Source organism: Alligator sinensis, unplaced genomic scaffold, assembly GCF_000455745.1.
Source record: "Alligator sinensis unplaced genomic scaffold, ASM45574v1 scaffold237_1, whole genome shotgun sequence".
Taxonomy (NCBI): domain Eukaryota; kingdom Metazoa; phylum Chordata; order Crocodylia; family Alligatoridae; genus Alligator; species Alligator sinensis.
In genome coordinates, this window is record NW_005841849.1 from 5,747,428 (window position 1) to 5,754,365 (window position 6,938).

Here is a 6,938-nt window from a genome sequence, read left to right on the forward strand (position 1 = left end):
GCGGAGCCGCAGAGCACCCCCTGGCATCGGGGCACTACAATGGGCAGCCTCCCGCTTAATTGACATCGATATACGAATCAATTATCATCAAAGGCGTGGGGGGCGAGATAAGCGGGCGGTTGCCCAGAGACAGGTGGGCGGGCCACGAAGAGCTCGGCCCTGAGTAGGCCTCCTGTCACAGAGACAGGTGGGCGGGCCACAGAGCTCGGCCCCAGGAGGCCCCCTGTCACAATGGCTAATAAAGTAGTTTTAAGAAGTAGCTAGGGACAATAGAGGTGGACTGGCAGTATTTTGGTCATTAACTTACTTTAATCAACCATGTAATTATCATCACCATATGATTGTGTGTTCAATGACCACAACATGAAGACTTGAACAAAGCTCCAATTATATAAGGCTGCAACTCTTCTCTACAGCTGTGAAGCTTGGATGACCTACAGGGACCACCTGAAAATGGACCACCCGAAAATGAAATTTCTTATGACTTCATCAGTGCTACCTCTGGATGATCCCTGGCATAAAGTGTGACAATTCTCACACACATGCCAGTGTCTTTACTGATGCTAACACTACCAGGATGGAAGCTTTGATTATTCAACATCAGATGCGGTGGATAGGGCATTGTGTATGCATGCCTGATAAATGTTTACCAAAACAACTGCTATATTCCCAGGACAAGGACAAAAGACATGCGAGGGCCAGAAGATATGCTTCAAGGACACACTCAAGGTGAACATTAAGATGTGTGGCATCACAAATTGGGAAAACCCAGCCCCAGACAGGGTGACATGGTGATGCCTTGTGAGAGAAGGTACATCTTACTTTGAGGAAAACTGTCTTGCCTTGAAGGCAAAAAAAGCAATAGAAATTAAAGGAAAGGGAACAAGACTGAGAAATCAGTGATTCAACCCTCCCTCTAACCACCACCTGTGGCATCTGCCAGAGAGTCTGAGGCTCTAGGATCAGCCTTCTTAGTCATCAGTGAACTCAAGTACAACCCTTTACTTGGCCTGTGGGACTGATCATCCATGACTGTGATGGTTCACTGCTGCCGCCTACACACACTAAGCAAAATCCAGGCTAATTTGAAAAACGTCAATTTTTTTTTTTCCTTTACTAGCTTCAACTGTAGTGCTGGCCCTGTAGATCTGCAAGTACATACTTATTGGTATTCCAGTGTTATGTACTGTCCCCTGAGCAAGATATGCTGCAGCTATCTAAAGCTTCATTCTTTTTTTGTGTTTTTGGTTAAAAATCTGCTGAGTTGGTAAAATAAGAATAGCCTAAAAAGTCAGGGTCAAAATTAAGGGACTGGTGTCTGCTAGCTTTCTCTTATTTTGTGTCAGCACAACCCACTTTACTTGAGAAAGAAGCATCTAACTTAGATTTAAATGTAGAAGCGATTGCCTAGATTAAATTGGCTCTTTTTTTTTTTAAGTGAGAATCTTTTCTTTCTCTTTATCGCATCAGTAGTTCCAGATTACATTGATTTGTATGTTGTGTTCCCTGCTAAATAGAGCAAAAAGAAATTAATATAGTTTTTAAAATTTTAATTGAAACAGGGTGTGTTTGTAGGTGTGGCACTTGAGAAGAGACTTTTTCTAGAATCCATACATCTTTCTTCCTTTAATATATGGTGCATGAAGCTGCCAGGGAAGCAGGTGGTGAATTGCCAAAGGGATTGTGGCTTTCAGTTAACTAAGGACGACTGCAGAAAAACAGGGAAGGTGACGACAAAACTCCACGGCATGTGGTGCAAAGAATCCAAATGCAAACTATTTTACAAGACTCGTTGGCCCCCAAAGAAACTTAATTTAATGGATTCTAAGGTCTGATGGAAAACAGGAGAGGTTCTGCTGAATTTGAACCATTGCAGAGTATTGTGAATCAGAACTCAGCCAAGGTACTACAGGCTGTGTTTTTGCATTTCAGGGTCCAACTGCCTAATATAAAGTTGGCTCTTTAGCTTATGGCGCAGATGACCTGCATTGATCTATAACCACGGCAACTCTACTGACTTCAGCAAATCACCTAGGGATATGTACATCTGACCCTACATGTTCGACACTGGCATAACCTTGCTTCCATTGAAATAGATAGTAAAACTCCCACTGACTATTTAATGGGGGGGAGGGAATCCTCCCTTCCCCCTACTTCCCCTCCCTGCTCACAGGCACATTTCCCCCACCCCTGCCACTGTCCCAGGTGGTGAGGGGAGCACCAGAGCTGCTTCTGCCTTGGGGCCAGACTCAGCCTGAGACAGCAGCGGCAGCAAGAAGGGTCCCCCTACACACATGTGCTTCCAGCCTGGTGGGAAACAGCAGGTGGGGAGGGCAGGCAGGGAGGGGGAACCTGCCCACTGCTGTCACTGTCCTGGGCTGAGGCTGGCCCCCGCACAGCCTGGCTGGAGCAGGCAGAACTGGATCTGGACTCTTTCTCTGCCCCTGAGTCAGTGGGGACAGAGGTGGGTGGGGGAGGAGGGGAGGGGACATGCCTCTGAGCATGGGAAGGACAGGACAGGATGGGGGGAAATGTTTACCTGCTTGGCAGACTTAAAGTCCATGACTTCTGCTCTTGTCAAGTGGTCAGAAAGGGGTGTGTGGAGGGGGTTAATTCGCATCATTGCATCTCCTCTGGATCTGCCCCTGTACTAAGACAGTGCTCAATGCTGAACAAATGCAAAAACAGTTGCAGAGTTTTCACAGACCCATGTGCTGGCCTAGCCTGTGCCCAACCAGTAGCAGATCCAGAATGAGGTAAGAGTAATGCAGTACCTCCACTTTGGCTGTGCCACACACATGTAGTGAGCTCTGAGCTCCCTGCGTGGTCAGAATGGGCTCCTGCTGGAGCTCTGCGTGAGCGGTGAGCTCTGAGTACACCAGCTGACAGAGCCCAGGGGACGGATACCAATGCTATTCACTCTTCCCCTCCCTGCTGAATTCATCAGCAGGAGAAAGGAGGGGACAAGCAGTGGCAGCACTCACTCCCTAGACTCCAGAGCTGTTCAAAAGCAGGGGCTGCAGCCAGACCCCATGCTGAGAGTTCACATGCAGGACAGACAAATGGGGTGTGACCATGCAACCACAATCCTTCTGGATTAGCCACTGCACCCAACTACCTGTGGCCCAGATGGAAACAATCAGTTCACCCATGCACCAAACATACTTCACTTCCTCCAAGGGTCAGCATTAACTTTTCTAGTGAGATATTGCTAGATACCTAGCGCTAAATATTTAGTGCTAAAATGTTTCCCTTTGTTGTACTCACAAATAAAGGTATTTAATTTAGGTATTTAGAAGATATTTATTTAAAAGGTATTTAACACTTAATCCTCATGATTGAGACCATGACAGCAAATGTTAGTTTTACTGAAATTTATACTAAACTTCCTGGAAAATTTTGGGGAGAAAGTTGAGAACAGAAACTGAACAAAGTATGTGGGCAGTCAACTCACACTGAGTTCTGTGATGTCCTGGTTACACAGCTACCAGTAGCTAAGCTGGTTTAGAGCTAGCTCAAGTACTTTTACAAAAACTAAAGTCACAGCAGCAGTTGCGGCATAGACATACCAAACAGTCCTACTGAAGTCACTAAGACTATTCATGTAATTTTACTAGTGTTAATAGGGAAGCAGTCTGGCCCATTGATTATCCAACAGCTCTTGTGTGAAATAGGAGACAACAAAAAAGCTCATCAATACCAACATGGAATTTTCTAAAGGGTGCAAAACTGGGCTAACTCTGCCTCCACTGAAGTCACATTACTGCCAATGACTTCAATGGAATCAGGTCGATGCTGACTGCTTCTGAAAATCCCACCCACAACAGGTGCCAGTCATTTTCTACACCCACCCAAATGAGCCAGGACTCAATGACTGAGGGTTAGGAGCTCTGTTTCATTTATATTATTGGTCCTTTTTTTTCTTTTTTTTTTTTTCTTTGTTTAATATCCACTGTGGTTTAAACCCTTTCTAGAAAAACCTCTCTCTGATATTCAGAATAAATACTCTTTTGGAAGGGGAAACTCTGGAAACACTTTTTATAGCTTTCTGTTGCCTTCTAAAGTATTTCAGTTGTAGTTGATGAGGAAGGGATTTGGATTGGGTTTCCACCTAATAACATACACAAAGTTTGTTGCCTGTTTCACAGCAAGAGATAAAGTTAATTAGCTGCTGACAGCACAAACAGGCCTCAGAGAGATTACACACTACTAGGTTTTTATGATGAAAAAGAAAAATGACTTGAAGTTTCAGTGTTCAGTGCACAAAAGACACCAAGGTAACAGATGCTGGCTATACCAATGGACTCCCTTTAATTGCCCCTGCTGAAGAACTAATGTAAATAAAAGTTAACAACCGAAAGGAAGCAGCAGCAAGAACGTGGTTCATGTGCAACAACTACTGGCCATACTCTATCAGTACTGCAGATATTAAACTACAGACGACCCTAAATTTCAGAGGGCTAGATCCTCATCTGGAAATCAGTGGAGTTATACTAAATGGGGTAAGCTGAAAATCAGCCCTCAAGCACCAAATTTTCTTCGGTGGCACTAGTGCACCCCAGCTGATGACACTGAAGTTATGCCTACACATTCCACAAGTAATAAATCCAACCTACATAAAAATAGAAAAATACCAATATATGTTGATATCATAAATAGAAAGATACACTGCTGTATTAAAATGTAGAGTACTGATTTACTATAAAGTAACCAACCCTCAGTACTTAAAACTTTCAACCTGCTGGCAACTAAGGCCTCACGAGAACATGCTAGGCTTTTCCTATGATGGGTAGATCTGGAAAGTCAAATTAAAGTTCTACCCAGTTCTTACTATTTCTGGCTTGTTATATCTTCAGAACTAGAACCAAGAAGATGGTAAGGGGCTCTCCAAGCAGGGTGACATTGCTATTCCCAAACAGTAGGGATAACAGATACTTCTGAATTCAATATTTGCTTACAATTGGTTTGCATGAGGAATCTTAACATAAACACATGGTATCAACAATAGGGAAAAAACAAGGGCTATTGTGACGTCCAGTAGAGAGAGGAGTGGCTGAAAAGTATGATAGAAGGAGCCTGGAGAATGCTAGCAAAAGTCTTTAGAAACTGAAAGGACATGCAGATTTGTGACTTGCATATTTAGCTGAACTTCTGCATCAGATTCAGCAAATTAAGCATTTACAGAAAAGTAGGAGGCCCTTTAGACATGATAGAAGCTATTGCTAAAGCAAGCTTAGACATTCACACAGAGTCTAAAAAATAGTTTAGATCTGTTTTGTCAACTTAACCCAGAGCACTAAGAAATTCAAGTAAGTGCCAATCATACATATACGGAAAACAAGGGTGGCTAAGAGTCATGTGGCAGTCCATGACAGAAGTCAAAGACTTCAGTACTTGAGACAAAGCTATTAGTCTTGCAGTAGACAGCAGACCATGGCTTTTCACTCTTGATAAGCCCAGACACTGAATGCATGTACTAATGTGAGTGCAGGATAAGCTTTTGTGACTGTCTGGAAACCTCGTAGCAAGTTGTGACTGATGCATAAAATGAAAAGTCCCTGTCCAGAATGGAAAGCAAATGCAATAAAAAAAACAATGCACTTTAATGTGCTGTCTTTGTCCTGGGCTCATAAATTCCCTTCTTTCTCCAACTAGTCATAGACAGTACAATAAATGTACTTTCAGGGTTAGATATGGTGGCTGTTGAGTCTTGAGCAAAGTATCAGCAGCAAGTTGTGTTGACTGATACCAGGACTGGCTGACAGGTTCTGAACACACATTTATTTATCCACAATTTGTTTTTTCAGCAGAGCATGTCCATGATGGAGAAAGGAAGGATCTGAACGGTTTCTATAGAACAAAAACAATTCTCTATAAGAGGAAAAATATGTTTTTGATGCTGAATCCACACCCCTTCTCTGCTTTCTTGCTGACATGCAAACATCAAAAAATTATACCCAGGATGAGATCATGTCACAGTGATCTCAGTCTGAATATAACCATATGGTTCTAACAGTGTTGTTGGCTCTCCCGCTGGAAGCAGCTTAAATTTTCCAGAAGCCCAATTTAAGAAAAGAAAACAAAAAAACAAAAGGCTTGGACCCCTTTCATCTCTTGTGCCATTCCAGTGCATGGAGCTCCACCAAGGAAGAATTTGTTGCTTGGTTTATACCACACAGGCCTTCACCTAACACGCCACAAAAGAAACAAAAGAGTATTAGCATCTAAATCACGAAATAAAGCTACATGTTTTACAAATAATGAAAAGACTACAGATGATGTGGTATCTTAAACCAGATTCAACACAACAATTTATAATCCATTCAAGTTTCTCTGTGCTTCACCCATAGCCTCATAGCATCGCTTGCATGGATCTCTCTCAAGGATGCTATAGTAAAACTTGTCGCTGTGCAGGGGTATTGGTTTTGAAGACCCTTATGTCTCCTGCAGCCCTATGGACTCAGTAACACAGACACTCCACCAACCAAAATATTCAGAAACCTCAGAAAAAATACTGCTTACATATAATTTTACTGCTAATATAAATGAAACATAACATTATATTTATATTCAGATTCCAGACCTCAGCTGTTATTACCAAACATGGAGCCTGCTGCTCTATTATTCATAGTTACCTCATGTACACTTTGGTGTCTGGTGTCCTGGAGTCCGTTCCAGAATTAAATGACCTTTATTTATTCAAAAAAATCACTAGTAAAATCCTTCCTCTGGGAGTCTGCACTATTGTGTCATATGCAACCAATATATCACAGATGTCTAGTGCAATACAGCCATTGAACAAATACTTCCTTACTTTAAATGCAGTCTTTCACATTAATTTTACACCCTGAGCTTTTTGTTCCTCTGCCTCTCCTCCTCACAGAATCCTGCTTGTGTCCTCCAACAGAAAACTGGTGTTATCAGATGCATCAGTACCT